We start from the raw sequence: 17102 nt of genomic DNA on the forward strand, positions 1-17102 counted from the left end.
TAAATTAAAATACAACTCTTTATTTCCATCTTCTTGTTTATAATTATGTACCTTTGTACCAAGCACTACATGGATATAATTGCTTTATACAAATTGTAAGCAATTATTTTTTCCACCTTCAATTAGTCACTTATCCTGACTACATACAGATCTTTTAAAAATCTTTTTCTTCTTCTGTTTACTTTCTCCTTCCTTCCTCATCTTCCCTTTACGTGTCTAATTTTTTTTTTCACCTCCAGGCATTTCTTGATTATCCTAACTACCAGAAATAAAGACACTTGGTGTGCATTCAAGCAAATACAGCTAATTGTTCGAATATTCAAATCAGTGAATAGAAAATATATTTATTCTAAGATTTCATAATTATAATCATTAAGTATATACAACTTTCAAAGTTGAAAACAGAATAATGATGGATCTCTAATACTTCCTGATCTTGAACAGAACTGAGAGCAAGGCTAAAGAATAAGGATTTTTACATTAGATGTCTGTTGTTGGCCTGTATCCCTCCTTTGCATTTATTCTAGCTTATTATAGGTAAACTTGTCTGATGTAAGAGAGTCCTTTTGGGCACGCTGGTGCTGGTGAATAGCATGTTTTCAGAATTGCAAATAATTGGTTACACCTGTGAAATTTCTTGCCTTTTGCTTACTAGAGCAGTAGCAAATAACGCACAGTCCACACCTGTTGCACAAGATTTTGCCGAGTGTAGACGTGCAGCCTCTTGTGCAGAATGGACTAGAACACTTTCCAAATAGTTGTGTTAATGTGATTCAGTGAGGTTAAGGAATCCACAGCTCCTTTTACCTCCATTTGGGTGAGTGCTGACTCAGTTGTTTGGGAAATTAATGTGGCTACTTAACTGGGCAACAATTTCCCAACATGCTTTAGCCTTTTATGTTACTCCAAAGATGGACCTTTTAAATCTGTTGCATTTTGAACAGTTTCAACAGCATCCATGAGCTAAATAGGGGTCAAAAGATGATACCATCGAAGTATTAGAAAATAGTACTAAGCTCATTATTCTTTCTTTGGATTCTGAATTACACTGTGGCATCCATGTGACTTTTCTAGAACTATCCCAACTGTGTGGAAGGCTCCAGAACCTACCTAGGGAGCTCCAGTATTTCCAGCACTGGAAATATCAGAGATCCCTGGAGAGGAAATTAGAGATGCCTGGAGAAGACAGCCTATCCCACCCGTCCATCCACAATTTCAGTTTCAGGTGCCGTGACTCACTGGGGTTGGAGAGTATGAGTCTAGCCAGTTAGCATCTCCAGGCGATTTAAAAAAATTAACTCTGTACTATATATAGTTTTAGAGAGTTCATCAGAACCAAAAATTTGTATGTTTTGTCCCATCTATCGTGTTGCTTGTAAAGAATAGTATAACCTCGATCTTGTAAGGACTCTATCATCTAACTTTACTCTCTAGTGGAAAAGTTTTCCTGTCCTCTCAGGGAAGTTCATCTACCCAGTGAATAATTTCCAACTATGATGGACATTTAGAAATAAATGCAATATTTTAAGCACTCTTCTGCTCTGACATTTGCTTACTTTTCCCTATAAAAACTAGCGTAGCTTTATGCCAAATAGATTCATGATTCTTGGAAACACCAAAGTTTCAGGGGTTTCTATAGAACCACTAGTCTGGATAACTGATCCAGCATAAAATTGTTTTGTTCAGTGTTTATTAAAATTTAACACAGTATTGTCATTCTTAGAAAGAGGGTCTGATATTACCACATTGCCCTAGTTTATGCCTAACACTACATTCATACAATGGCTCTCACTTAAAATGCTGTGTCTGGTGCTCACTCCTTCTGTTTTTTAGAAGGAGTATAAATGTGGCCCTTTTCATTTGCATCTTTTTTCCTCTGAAGCCTTTGAAGTCTTTTTTGTAATGAACCTTTAACAAACAAGAGTCTCATTTATTTATTTTTTTTCTCCAGCAGTGTGAGGCTTCTCAAATATTCATGTTATGAATTTAGGGACGAGGCATTTCCTGATCTGTTTCCTCAAAAAATCCAATCTTTAAAACAACCTACAGCATTTAAGACTGAAATCCACACTATGGGATTTTACATAAAGCTGCATGCTTTTAAGCTGTTAGTTCAGTGGTGTTCATGGTGCCATGTTTCTCAAACAGTGGAGGTGAAATCTTTTTAATTAATTTTCTTTACAGTTGAAATTGGCCCCTGTTTTAGCTGGGAGCAGTGGAAGTTTACATATGAGCCAACTTGAAGCTGATTCATTATTCTCTTCAGTTGGTTGAAAGTTGACAGCTACTCCCATAATGGCAGCTAGATTGAAGATAACCTGGTAGTGTTAGCACGTGTGGAGGCATATGGGAATGTCCTAAATCAGGCAACCTTTACAAAGAAAAGTGTCTAAATTACTTAATAAACTAATTTAAAACCGCTGGTCATGAGCAGACAATCATATGACTGAAATTATTCTATTCAAATTTATTAATCCTGTTGGAAAATTAACTAAGTCCTTTGATGTTTTTATTTAAATGGATAAGATGATTTCTTGAAATATGTAATGGGATTTATAGGGAGATGGAAGAAAACTACATAGAACAAAGCAAGAGATGCGATTCTGGTTTGAGAGAGATTTGTGTTTTTATAATTTTTAATAAATACCTCATAAATGTTACTGTTTTCATTACCTGTCACTTTACTGGCTTCTCTGTTGTCTTTTTAACATAATACTGAGATTTTAAAAAGTAGAAAACTTGAATCATTTATTTTTATTTTCTTGTGTAATTTTAAAGACTTACTTCCCAACGAGAGGATTTTTCACTGTGATATATGGCAAGGATGTAATTAGGGTTCCCAGGACCTTGGGGCCTTGGACATAAACTTTAATTGGGTCCTACCCCATTTGAGCAGTGTTGAATTTGCACAGTCACTCCCCATCATAAACTGTATATTCACATATATTTTTTAAAAATGACAATATGCAGAGTTCTTTTCTCAAGAATATGTTCTAATGCTAAGTAAAAGAATCACTTAGTCCTCAAATTCACACATGAAAGTGCGAAAGAAATATGCAAGAATGTCCTATTGATAGATATGTTTTAAGAAATGAAATGGTTGGGGCTTCCCTGGTGGCGCAGTGGTTGAGGGTCCGCCTGCCGATGCTGGGGCACAGATTCATGCCCCGGTCCGGGAAGATCCCACATGCCGCGGAGCGGCTGGGCCCGTGAGCCATGGCTGCTGAGCCTGCGCGTCCGGAGCCTGTGCTCCGCAGCGGGAGAGGCCACAACAGTGAGAGGCCCGCGTACCGCAAAAAAAAAAAAAAAAGAAATGAAATGGTTTATGAATTAAAAGACCTAACCATTTACACAAATTATTTTGTTAAAAGTCCAGTGGACTTTTGATTTATGTTAACTAGACCTTAAACTTGGGAGACAAGATTCTTCTCCCTCACTCAGTAAATAAAATTTGAATGAATTAATGACCAGTTTGTTTTCCTTGCAAGTTGCATGGATCTAAAGTAACTTGCACCGTACTAACGTTAGCGTCTTTGTGTTGACTTTTTTTTTTGGTACGCGGGCCTCTCACTGTTGTGGCCTCTCCCGTTGCGGAGCACGGGCTCCGGACACGCAGCCTCAGCGGCCATGGCTCACGGGCCCAGCTGCTCCGCGGCATGTGGGATCCTCCCAGACTGGGGCACGAACCCGCGTCCCCTGCATCGGGAGGCGGACTCTCAACCACTGCGCCACCAGGGAAGCCCTGTGTTGACTTTTAATTCCATGGTATTATCTATCTCAGAATTTACCATTATCATTTGTCAGTGTACTGTACACTTCTGGATTAATATTTGTCTTGTTTCCCATACTAACCCTTTTAGCCCTGTGATATCCATTCACACACCCCTAAGTTTACTATACCCAGAGATTTCCAAGTGAAATGCCACAACCAATAACTAATGAGTACTCAGGGGTAAAGGGGAATCTTTTTGTGGGGAAAACAAACTAGAGGGAAAGTGGCAGCTTTGCAGAGAAAGTTCTGTCCTCTGACCTCTCTACTGTACACTCAGACAGTGAAGGGGCACAAGGGCATGAAGCTGGGGTCAATCTGGCAGGATGATTTCTCTGAGTCACAGTTTTCTCATATCATCCAGCCTGTCCTTTTCCCTACTTTTCCAATCTATCTGCAAAAATGTCGTGCTCACTCATTAGTATCCTGAGTTCTTTTTCTTCCTTTCATTAGTCCCTATCATCCGTGTGTCCATACTGGAGCACAATCTGATAAAAGGCAAATTACATTAAACTTGTATTTTATTCTGTTTATTTTCCCCCTCTGTCTAGTTTTATTCCTAGTGGCTTGGAAACGTAAATAGCAATATTTGTCAGAATAGAAGAAAAGAAAATTGCAAAAAAAAAAAAAGCAGAATGATTCAACAAGGATTCAATAATTAAGTTTTCTTCCAGATGCATTCCCAGGTGTGTTTCTGTTTGCTGAAAAACCACCTCCAAAATAATTTAGGCAAAACACTTCCCTCAAAGATGTTTTCTGGCTCTTTTTCATCATTCTTAATATCTTTAACTAGGTTGTTATTTTTGGAGGCCCTAGGGTCTTGTTCACGCTTTTATCTTTTGTCATATTTCTTTCTGAGGTAGTGAAGTTCTGTTCTTTTCCCTTCTCTCCCTTGCTACTTTTAAATTTTTTCAAGAGAATGGATACATATCATTGGAACAGTTATCTAGTAGAAAATCATTTACTTTTTGAACATGGTATTACATTTATATTTGGAAGATTTTGACATCATGTGCTAAATACCGTATTATTTGGGGATTACCCCAAATTTGATTAATTGGTTTGAAGGTAATTAAATTTTCTATTGATTTAGCTTTCTATTGTGCTTCTAGCCTGGTTCAGAGAGAAGTCTCATCACCACTTACCTCTTTCCACCTCCTTTTGTAATATGATTGTGTTATTCCTTCCAGGAACTGGGATGCTCCCTTCCCTTAATCCTTTGTATGTTTTCTCTACCTCAACGTTTTGTTGTAAACATTAGAGTCTGTCAAGCCATATTCTAATAGTAAGCATTTTTCCTTTCAGAGTGCTTCTTTTATTCCACAGGGCTCACATATTGTCAGGATGTTGTCACAAAAACCTTAGCAAGTATCTAGGTTAGATATTTTTAATCTGCACTTTATAGAGTGAAGGTCGGGGTTCACATGGTTAAAAAGACTTGTTGAAATCCCATAGCGACTTAATGCATAATAGGACTAGATCCTCAGTTTCTACTGTGTGACAATCTTCCAGCCCATTCTAATAATACCTGTTAATTAAATGATTCACTTTTTCATTTATCTGTTTTGTGCCCAGCGAATGGAACAATAACAATATCAATATCAATACTACTTAACATGCTAATAGTAATAAAACCAATAACTAATATTTTTGAGTTTTACTTTTGTGCCAAATACTGCTATGAAGGCATTGCATATACTAGCTTATTTAATTTTTAAGGCCCAAAGATGTTAAGTAATTTCCCCATGGTCATGCAGTTAGTGACAGAACCTTGATGAAAACTCAGGCCATGTTATTGCAGAGCCAGTACTCTATTGTTGTTCTAATCTAAGGCATGTTGCTCTAGGGGTGGAGACAATAAGGTGGACTCGACAGATGCTGAGAAGATAAAAATTTACAGTGTGTGCTCAGAAGGAAAGATGAGGAAGGTAGGCATGAGTGTCAAGGATGGCTCCTTGGTATCTTATCTCAAGACATAGCAGAAGAAGATGTAGTTAACCAAGATAAGGAAATGAGAAGCAGGAGGAATTTGGGTGGAAAAGATAATGGCTTTGGTTTTAGACATATTGAATCTGAAAGGCCTTTGTAGGCAATCCAGAACTGCTCCTGCAGGCTATAGAAAATGTGGGTCAAGAGCCCAGGAGGGAGATGAGGGTCTGGAGAGAAATACTTGGCAGTCATCAGCTTTTGAGGAGTAGACGAAGCTGTGGGTGATGAGATCATCCAAAAGAAAGAAAACAGGCCAAGAACAGAAGTCCAGGGAACATCAATACTTGAGTGGTGGAAAAGGAAAAAGGATCCTGTGACAGAAGCTGAAAAGGCACAATCAAGCCAGTGTAGGAGGAGACCCAGAAGGAAATAACACCGTGGAAGCCGAGGGATGTTGCAGTTCTAGGGAAATGAAAATGGTAAGGGTCAAATGCCAACTGGAGTTGCCTCCTATAAGCAGACGTGGGGCTAGGTGCTCTGGGTTATATGAGAAAATAAAAAGTATTGTTAGATTACTTTCTTTACCAAATACTGTAAGTGTTCAAAAGCTACTGAGTTGTAGTCATGGCTAATATGAGAACAAGTCTTCCTGGTCCTTGGTTGATGGCCGCATCCTCGGTCCCTAGCACAGTGCTTGGTTTGTCCCCCTTCACCTCCATATGGTTGCACTGTGTACATGGCAACCAGGGGCACACGAACAAGAAGCAGGGATAATGTGTATTTGTTGAAGAATGGCACTTACTCTGGAACCAATAACATTAAGGCTTAGAGTAGTATTTCTCAGTCTGCTTTAATTAAAGTTCTCTTTTCATAGGCAAGAAAATCCCCTGATGTTTGCAGAGAAACTGATATGTTCCCTTTAGCGGAACATAGTACTCTGCTTTCTTAGAGATTCAGTGTTCTGTGGACCCCTGCTGGCTAATAGCTAACAATACTTATTAGACAACATTTATTGAGCATATAATGTGTCGAAAGTAATGTGCAAATTATAGAGGTTAACTCATGTAATTCTCACCGTGGCACACACGAGATAGGAAATATTATTACCCCCATTCTCCAGGTGAGGAAATTAAGGCACATAGTTAAGAGACTTGCCCCAAGTTACTGTGCTAGTAACTGGCAGATTCAGATTCAGGCTCCAGCCTGTGGTCCTCCAAACTTTATTTGTTGCTGTCATGGCATCTAGCTTTTTCAGGTAGGATAATTTTTAGAAACATTAGGGATAATGATAATTCTCCAATTAAAAATTGTACTATACTTTTAAAGAGAAATTTTAAAATTTTACATGCTTTCTCTTAAAAATTTAATACCTCTTTCTATAGTCAGTATACCCTTTTTAGCTTTTACTCCCCATCCAGGTGGAGTCACTGGGTTAAGGGGGTGATAAGTTGTTTGAATGTGACCACATGGAGGAAACCTTCAAATAGAAGTAATGAGTGCCTTACCTGTAACAACATCTTTAACTGTAAGCTGTACGTTCTTCATGAAGTGTGTATATAAGTAAATAAAATGCTGTACTAATGGTTATGTGTTGCAGAGCTATCATCCTACATAACCTGCTTGTTGTAAAAACTTTGTAAGTCTTCATTTCTACCTCCTAGTTATCCTTTTCCCTAGAGCCAAGTATATTAAATATACAGCTCAAAATCCTGCTCATAAACAGCTGCAGTTCTTAGCACTGATCGTTTTCTCACTTGCTGCTGCATAAGGAGAGAGAACCAGTTATTGGTCACTCTTGCCTCCCCTTTCTCATCCGTGTCATCATCCTCTGATGGACATTCACTGAGTCCTCATCATTCTATCCAGGACCTTCCATTCTTAACAGAAACAACAACAAATCAAGGGGGCATGTATAGTGCATGTAATTTTGACTGTTCTACTAGACTTTGCAGTACTACTCAAAAGGTACCAAAACTTAAGTCAGCAGCAAACAGTGGGGAAAAGACTAGATAATATAAGCCACAATTGTTTTTAATGTTTGAATCTCAGATTATTAAAATCTGACCAATTTAAATTCTGGAAATAAGACCAAAAAACATCACTGTGAATTAATTCCAAAGGAGCCAGAGTCTTGCATTTATTCAACTATTATTAATTGGTTATAGAATATATGTTAGCCACTTGTTAGGTGTAGAATATGAACACAGTAAAACTTGATAACTGTCTTTTAGGGACTGACATTCTTAAATCATGGATAATATTATATAAATACTTGTAACTACAGTGTTTGGTAAGTATAGTGAAACTCTAAGGTTAATTCTGGTGTAGCGGGTGGGGGTGAGTATAAATGTTTATTATAGGCTTTCCATGAATAAGAAAGAAATACTGAATTACAAGTCTTACATGAAAACCAACCTCTTTTCCTTAGACAATTATACTTGGTAGATTTGAGTTTCTTTATGATATCATAAAACCTACTGCTATTGAGAAAGGCTTGAACTAGCTTACACACACACAAGTATATTTATGTATATAAAAATCGAAGTTCAGTTTGTCTGTGAGTGACAGAAAAAAAGTAATGGCGTAAAGAAAGTAGAAGTTTATTTTTCAGTCATGCAAATGAAGTCCAGACTAGGCAGTGGGGCTTTATAAGGCTCTGGCATATCAGGGATGCAGGCAGGCTAAAGCTTTCATCTCATGGTCCAACATGGCTGCTTGAACTCCAGCCATCAGATTTGCATTCTAGTCTGTAGGAAAGTGAGAGGCAAAGAAGAGTATGTTTTCCTTCCCTTTAAATGCTTTCTGAAAGTCACACATGTTACTTTGATTATATCCAATTGGTCAGAACTTAGTCACGTGTTTGCACTTGGCAAAAAGAAAGGTTAAGCAATGTAATTTTTATTTTGAGTCACCTTGTTCCCATTTGTAAACAAAGGGCTCCGTTGGAAATAAGAGTAAGTGAGACAGTGGGGAGCAACTAGTAGTATCTGTCTCAGTGTTTCCCATTTGATCACTCTTCTTGCTACATACAGAACTTATCCTTTGTCTAAGAGAGATAACCCTTTGTCTAAGAGAGATAACCCAAGCCCCATCTAGTTACCCTGTCCTACTGTACCAAGATCTATGGTTGATGCGCTACCCTTTTTAGAAGGTCCAGATGTGGCTTTCTGTGGACTGATGGCTATAAACTAAAGGGCAACCCAATAAATTCCCCATTTAAAATGGAGTAAAAATAAGATGATTATAACTTTTAAAATTCCTATTTGAAAAATGGGAGAATGTGAAACACTTATCAGCTACTATTCGCTGGATATTAACAAACCCTGCTTGGTAGAAATCATGAAGGTTTTCTGCCCGAGCACTGAAGGACATTCTTCAGTTATCCCATCTGATGAGCCCTGATTTCCCTCTGTGAGAGAAACTACCTAGTTGATTGGCCTTCACAGCCATATCTGTGAAAGGCATTAGGGAGTCTGATCTTCTGCCTGGGTTCTAACACTTCCACGCCTGCTTTCTTCTGGTGCTGATTAGAGACGTGGAAATTGCTTTAAGAGCTGTACATGATATGCAGATCATCCTGGTGTATCTTTGGCAGCCCAGTTCCCTAAAAAATTTAGTATGCTTTCATTCTATTTGTTTCTTGTCAGTTCCATGAACAAGTGTAGTCGAAAGTCATGTCTGGGTATAGTTTTGAACCTGAAGACTCTCTTATTTATTGACCTCTGGCCTCTGTTTATCTCCCGCCTCTGAACTTACTGATGACTCCTTTCAGACCATCTGAAACTCTCTTAATCACATCGCTGCCAGAAAACTGAGCCAATGTATGATGGGGCACCAGTTCTATCTTCCATGGTATTGTAGCCAGTGCTTGTGATTGCTTTGCTTGGCTTTTGCAAACCTCAAAATCACAGAATTCTCAGTCAAATTAGACCGTAATTCATAAACAGAGATTTTCTTAGAAAAGCTCTGTTTTCTTAAATCTCAGCTTGCAGCTGGCCAGTCCTAATCTGTGTTCCTTGTTGCTAAGAACAGTAAGGGGGAGCCAGCTCATATTTAAGGTTCTGAATCATTTGTTGCACTGCTACTGCTGCAGACTTAGTTAACATTTGGTCTGTCTTCCAAGGTTCAGCAGATGACAATTTGACCAAATATTTTGCAAACATATAACTTTAATTAGCTTTCCAGCCTGCAATATGGGTTTTTTCTACCTGCTGCCCAACTAAACTAATGCCATACTTTTAGGTTCTATCACATGTAGCACTCCACTTTACATAGGATTGGTTTTGGCTGTGAATTACCAAAAACATAAAATAATATCTCAAAGAAGATAGTTGTGTATTGCCCTCTCGCATTTAAAGAAAAAATTTAGGAAGTAGTAATCTTGTGCTGGTGGGATGGTCCACAGCAGCAAGGACTCAGGATTCTGTCTTGTTGCTCAGCTCTCCTCAGCCTGAGTTTCTGTATCATGGTCCATGATGACTGCTTAAATCCATCCATCAAGTCTGCATTCCAGCCAACAAAAAGGAGAAAGGATTGAAGAAGTGTGTACCCCTCCTCTCCTTAAAAGTTACATTCTTGGAAGTTGTACAGGACACTTAAACTTATATCTCATTGATTAGAACATGGCCATCCCTAGCTGCAAGGGAAGACGGGAAGTAATAGTTTCTTCCAGGCGTCCATGTGTCTAGCTAATAATCTATTTCTGTGGAAGATGGCGGGAATGGATACAGAGGGGTCACCAAAAATCTCTGTCACTACATGTACTTTTTTAAAAGTTCTCATGTTAAAGTTTGATAACTGCCCCTAAAAAGAGTTGAATTTGTAATCATAGTTCTAAGCATCTAATTATTTTTTCTTGGGTATCATACCTTCTTTTGCACATGAACCAGTTGATATTCTTCGTTTTTTATTGTTGCTGGTGGGGTTGGTAGTTTCATTTTTTTTAATGTACATATACTGAGACCACCTCACAAACTAAACAATATTTTGGCATATTATCAGTTGTCTGAGTGATTATCAGAAAATGCCATTTAAGACTTGAAAACTTAAAGACATTTAACGTCTTCATTTTTTTTCTAATGTCAAAAATCAGTGTTATCTCAATTTTTCTTGTCCTAGATGTCCTTTTTGTATACATTAGCAGTTGCCTCAGCCTCATGGTGAGTCCCTTCTTGTGGTTCTGTACCTTCTAGGGCATATCCTTCTACCCACTGCTTCTATCTATCACACTAGATCAGAAAGTAAATGCAAAAGCCTTAAGTGTATTTCTCCTGCTACCATTTCCAATTCAAGATGACAGTATACTGGAGTTGGCATTCTTCCATAATTACTAAATACTTTCATGTTAGAACAGAAGAGACAGAGAGGAGAAAATCCCATTTTTCTTTTATTTGTTGGGGCAAGCTTATTTCCACCCCAGTATTTCCTCTCCGTTTGTGTGGGGTTACTTGCATGATGTGCTTTTGCTTTATTTATTTTAGGTGTCTTAGATTCCTAAAGGAATTTCTTCCTTATAAACTAATCTATTTTGATCAATGAAATCAGTTGTTTCTTGTTAATAGCCTTTAAAGTGAACAGATTTCTTTTCCCTTAATTATTATTTAGAGCAAGTTGTTTTTAGTCTAACTATGTAAATAAGACCAAGCATCAAACACCTTTTAGAAAATACTGTTTTAATTCAACTGTCCAGTAATGCCTCTTTGTCATATACTTTTCCCTAATTTATTGTGATTCAGTGTTTTAATTGTATCATTGGAAAAAGTATTATTCTTTTGAGTTTTTCCTTGAAAAAATTTATTTCATTGTCTAGTTTGCTCTAACTCTTTCAACTGTTAATTCTTTTTTCTCCCTTTTAAATACTTTGTGCTTTCAAGAATCATGATATAATTAAATTTTGAAGAGTGTTTTTCTACTTATAAAAAAGTCAGAATTCATCTTAACTTTTATAGTGTAATTCCCTGATTTTTTTCTTATAGAGATAAAAGAGACTAAATTTGATGGGAAACTCTACAACATTAAGAATCCTGGTACATAGGAAGCTTTAAAAAAAAAAACTATTAAATTTTAATACATTTTCAAGCAATATTTTCATGCATAAAAGATGTATGTTTTCCCTTTCTGTAAGCTAAAATAAATCTCCATTTTTTCCCCAAATAAAACAGCAACAGAAACAAACAAATAGAAAAACAACATTTGCATAAAAACATTACATCATGACTTTTTCTCTGGATATTACTCACTGAATAATTATATTAATTTCTAATACTTACTGAGCACTTAAAAACGTCCCAGTCACTCTTCAGATTGGTTTATATATATGAACTCATTTAATTCTTACCACAACCCTGTGAAACACGTATTTTTGACAATCACATTTTAGAGATGAAGAAACCAAAGCACAGAGAACTTGAAGTTACATAGCTAGTAGGTGATGGAGAAGACTTTGAACCCTGGTTGCCTGGTACCAGAGCTAGTGCTTTTGAACTATTGTGCTGTACTATCGCACGTGCTATGCTCTGAATAAGTACTGCTCAAAAATTGGCTCGTAGACCAGTGCCTGTTTGCAACCTCTTTGTCTTTGATGTGCAAGATTACTGAAGTTGAAAGTAAGTGCTTAGATTTTCTGGTAATTTAACATTCCCAAGACATCAAATTTGTGATATATTTTTTAGTAATTCACCTTAGTTGTGTTTTTAGAAATGTATCAGTCCATAATGAATTGAAAAGAAAACTGGTTATTCTCCACAAATAGTTCAAGAAGCATTGCTCTAGGGAGAGTAGCTTTTATAGCTGTTAGGTGCTTTTAAATTCATGATTTCATTCAATTCTCACAATAACCCTGCAAGTTTATGGTGCTATTCACATGCTTTAGGTTGAAAAACTAAAGATCAGAGAAGGTACACTTGTGATGGATCTGCAATTCAAAGCCTGGTCTTTATTCTATACAGTATAGAAACTATATTCTCCCGTCCCTGGTGACATTCATATTGAAACATATAAATTTGTTGAAGCCTTTCAAGATATTTTTTTTGTCGGTTATCTTCATAAAAGAGAACTTAGATTGAATAAGTAAGAATTTTTTTTTTTAATTTAAAGATTCTTGAAACCTGGAGAATATAAAGAGAATAATACAACCTGGTCATGTATTAATCTTTTGTTAAGATATTATTTTTATTGTGAATTATTAGAGGCAGTTCTTACTTTAAATGGATAGCGGCAACCCTAGTTTCATTTATTAAGAGATTTTTATTTTGACTTATTGGAGGCAATTGAGATCTTCTGGCTGCTGCCTCTCCTGGTAATGGCAGAATGTAAGGTAGCGTTCCCTCAGTTTCCACATCTATAAAATAAAAAGGATGAGCTAAATTATTTAAAACTCCAGTCTAACTGAAGGTTTGTATCGTTTTCCCCCCTTTTCTTAGCTTTCTCCTGATGAGTTTTAGTCTTTTCTACTTTCCAGTTACTCCTGTTCTCCAGAAACCCCTTGTGGAACCTGCATTTTCCTGTGCCCTCGTTCTCCTCACGGCCCACTTTCTCTGAAGAATGACCACCCAGCGGCCTGCCACCCCTCCCCCGCCTTCCATCCACTCCTCGATCCTCTGGGGTCTGGTTTTGGCCCACTCTCCTTCAGTAGGTCTACTTTTGTTAAATTTCTCGTTGCGGACTCCAGCAGGCAGTCGTCTTTCGTGCTTAATTTTCTTCTCTCTAACGTTGGCCGACTCCCTCCTCCGTGACTCGTGAATCGGGTTCAGTGTCCGTCAGTCTTCGCCCCGCCCTTCCCCCCACCTTCACACTTGTGCATCTGTCTATCAGAATGCTTTTCAATGAGAGCGCTCCACTTGGGTGTCCCTCAAGCTCTCAGTCCCCACCTTTCACACTTACTCTTCGTGCCATTCTCTTTATCTTAGTAAAAGACCCCCCCTATCCATCCATCCAAGTCAGAAGCACAGTTTTTGTGGACTTTCCTCTCTCAACACCCAATCTAATCTGCCACCAGGTCCCATGAGTTTGATCGCCCACATGACCTGTGTCTGACACTTTATCCCCACTCTCACTACCCTCATTGAGGAAGTTCTGTGAATTGTGTTGCCTCCTAAATCCCTTCCAGGCTCCCTCCCTCCAATCTACCCTTCAATTCATTGCCAGAATGTTCTTCCTAAATATAGACCTTGTATTTTTTTAAGCAAAATTCTCCCATAGCTCCGCATCACCTTCAGTACAGGGAACAGCAGCAGTAGTCGTTTTATCGTCAACCACTTACTGATGTGTACTGCCAGGAATGCTGCAAAGTATTTTACATGCATAATCTCCTTACAGTTTATCTCCATTATGAGGCTTCCTCACCTTGTTCTGTGCTTGTGCATGTTCCCCCCCCAGACGCTCCCCCCGCCCCGCACAACTTCATGAATGGATCTGCAGCACGTACTACAGTGCCTAAAACGTAAACCCATTATATCGCTGTTGAATGAAGGATTTCTGTTGTTGTCATAGGACTGATTTGTGTTGTAGGATGTGGAGATTTCGAATCCTGTGGTAGAAAAGCCTACAGGAAGGACAGCAGAGGCTTTGCTGGCTAAGGCAGAATACTTGTCCCAAGTCAAGCGAGTCAGAGGCCCTGTAATGCAGCCCACCCACCTCTTTCATCATCACCTGAATGCACCAGCACTCGAGAAGGGGTGAAAATGACTGTCTTTATGCTTTGATTCAGTGCATACAGCCTACTACTAGCAGCCTCATGCCGACATGCACCATATTTTAAGGAAAAATAATTGTATCCTATAGAAAATAGCCCTGGCAAGGCAGTTCCCTTCCTAGCTCCGCTTTGTCTCATTCTTCACTGCTGACCCCTTTCACTGAAAGACAGTGATTTCATTATTGTTATTGTAAGATAGCTGGCTCTTCCAGACTATTTTATATTTCTTAAGTGATCAACCTTCACACAGCATGGTATCCTATGTTTAGCAGCAAAAACTATTCTTCTTAATTCCCTTTCTTGGGTGTTTAATTTAAAATATATAAAATTTAATTCAATTCCTCCATTCTGAGGTGTTCTGAAGGGTGTAAACTGAGATTATGAACACTTTTAGTTCAGGTTACCAATAGGAATTTGACATTTATATGAATAAGAATAATATCAAGAGTTACAAAAGCTAATATAGAATTGCAAGGGCTATCAGGCTCTGTGCTCGAGGCCATAAATTGATTGCCAGCAGGGGTCAAACAGGAGTCTCTGCTTTCTCTGTACAGTCTCCCTTGGGTAAAGCCACTGCAGTATTTGGTGCACCGGCAGAAAGGGCAGAGAGAAGTTACGCCTTCTTCAAACAAGTTGCTGGAATATTCACTGCTTAAGATAGGTGTGGATTAATAGGACTTCTTACTTAGATAGCTAAATACAGAGCCCAAGATTATTTTTCTAGAAATAATATCAAGCCAAGGGAAATAAATCTAACAATGTAGGCAAGTATATGCAGACAGGCTCTGTTTGGTCCACACTGTATGTTTCAAGACAGGGTTTTATATTTCTGTTTTTTGCTATAAGAGCTGCTGAGAAAAAATAAAGAAACACTGATTCCAAATGAACTAATTTGGTCCTAATTACCTGAAACAAAATGCTGAAACCAAAGTTGATCCTTAAAATATAAATATGTGTATGTTGCAATTTTTGATTATGTCTCTTTATTTCATGTTACCTTAATGGAATGTATTCTTATAAAAATGTTATTAAAATATTGGAATAAGCTTCTATCTAAGTAATAGAAGTTATACTTAGATATAAAATAGAAGGATTGTCTACCCTTTTGCAAATATTATGACATTGAGTGTTTTTGATAAGGACGATGAACTCTTAGGTCAAGCAAACCTTTAATAGCCTAAAATTGAATAATACAAGTTTGTACATTATTATTACTTTTTGTTCCTTATTGTGGTAAGGGTGTCCTTTGTGAAGGTAGGAAGTGAATTCTTTTTGTTCTACATTCCCTCTCAGGTTATTTAAATGAAGTTACATCCATATGTAAACTAGGTGAGTTTTCTTAGTGGCAAAAGGGAGGTTATACCTGGACTACCTTATTTTATCTCTGTTGCTTTGTCATCTGTCATGTGTCTCATTCGTTCAGTGTTTGTTTTGTTTTGGTTTTGGTTTTTAACTAATTGGTTTCTGTTGTCCTCATCACTGAGTTATTCCTTTTTTTTTCTCTCTCTCTCAGTTTTAGGAGAAACTATTTCTTCAGGTACCCATTTGTTGCAATACTGTGGATGTATTATTATTTTTTTCCTAATTAAGATCCCATGTGGTATTCTTTCTACTGCTGTGTCAGGTGCTGTGGACAGAATTAGAGTTTCTAAAGGAGTTTTGTTTTGCATTAAAAAACGAACTGGAGGCTAGATGACATAAATATTAGTGGCTTAGGCTATCATTAGATATAGGAAATTTAAATAATACCTTTGCCAGAAGCCTCAGAAGTCACTCAGTTGTAGCAGTAAATAGCCCATGCTTCAGCTGTTGTACATGGTCAACTGCTGTCTTGTGCAGCGTGCATTATGGTGATTTTTTTTTTTTTTTTTTTTTGCGGTACGCGGGCCTCTCACTGTTGTGGCCTCTCCCGTTTTGGAGCACAGGCTCTGGATGCGCAGGCTCAGCGGCCATGGCTCACAGGCCCAGCCGCTCCGCGGCATGTGGGGTCTTCCCGGACCGGGGCACGAACCCGCGTCCCCTAAATCGGCAGGCGGACTCTCAGCCACTGCGCCACCAGGGAAGCCCCCATTATGGTGATCTTTTAAAATTTTTTTCTTAACTAATTGGCTGTACATAGGAATCACCGTCCATACAGCAGTAGGCAAAATATAACCTATTTAAGCCTGTCTTTCAAAATGGTTCATATGCCGACAGGCCACTAGGAGATGCTAAGTAACAATACGGCTATTTAATTTACTTATTTCAACTAGCGTTGAGGAAAGAATCTTAAAAGTTGCTTCTAGCTTAATTTTTTTTTTTTTTTACCATTTTACCTTTTTTCAAAGCATTTTATTTATACAGTGGCCATTTTCTTTCCTTCTTTACCCGCCCCCCCCAAATATTTTATCTCTAAAATAAAAATGCTTCTTTAACACCAGTATCCTAAATGATATTGTTTAGAAGTTTTAGAAGCTATGGTGCTAACCTCATTAGAAACAAATGTTTCTTTCTCTTTTTTTTCTTTTTCTTTTTCTCTTTTTCTTTTATTCTTTACTCCCCCCGCCAAAAAAAAAAAATTAAAGGAAAAGATATGTGGTTTTTGCCAGTTTAATTAATATGATCATGAACATGTGGAATTAGAAGGCAGCTTAGAAATCAGTCTGTCGTTCCTTGTTTTCAACCAAAGCCCAGAGAAGTTTGGGGTTTTGTTTGTTTTTCCGTTTTACATAT

The 17102-nt window shown here is 37.9% G+C and overlaps 1 protein-coding gene across 11 annotated transcripts in view; it reads left to right on the forward strand.

The window, feature by feature from the left end:
- The window catches only part of CDKAL1 (CDKAL1 threonylcarbamoyladenosine tRNA methylthiotransferase), an 819912-nt gene that overhangs the window by 413941 nt on the left and 388869 nt on the right, over positions 1-17102 (forward strand). The window lies entirely within an intron of this gene.

Source organism: Stenella coeruleoalba, assembly GCF_951394435.1.
Source record: "Stenella coeruleoalba genome assembly, chromosome: 10".
NCBI lineage: Eukaryota > Metazoa > Chordata > Mammalia > Artiodactyla > Delphinidae > Stenella > Stenella coeruleoalba.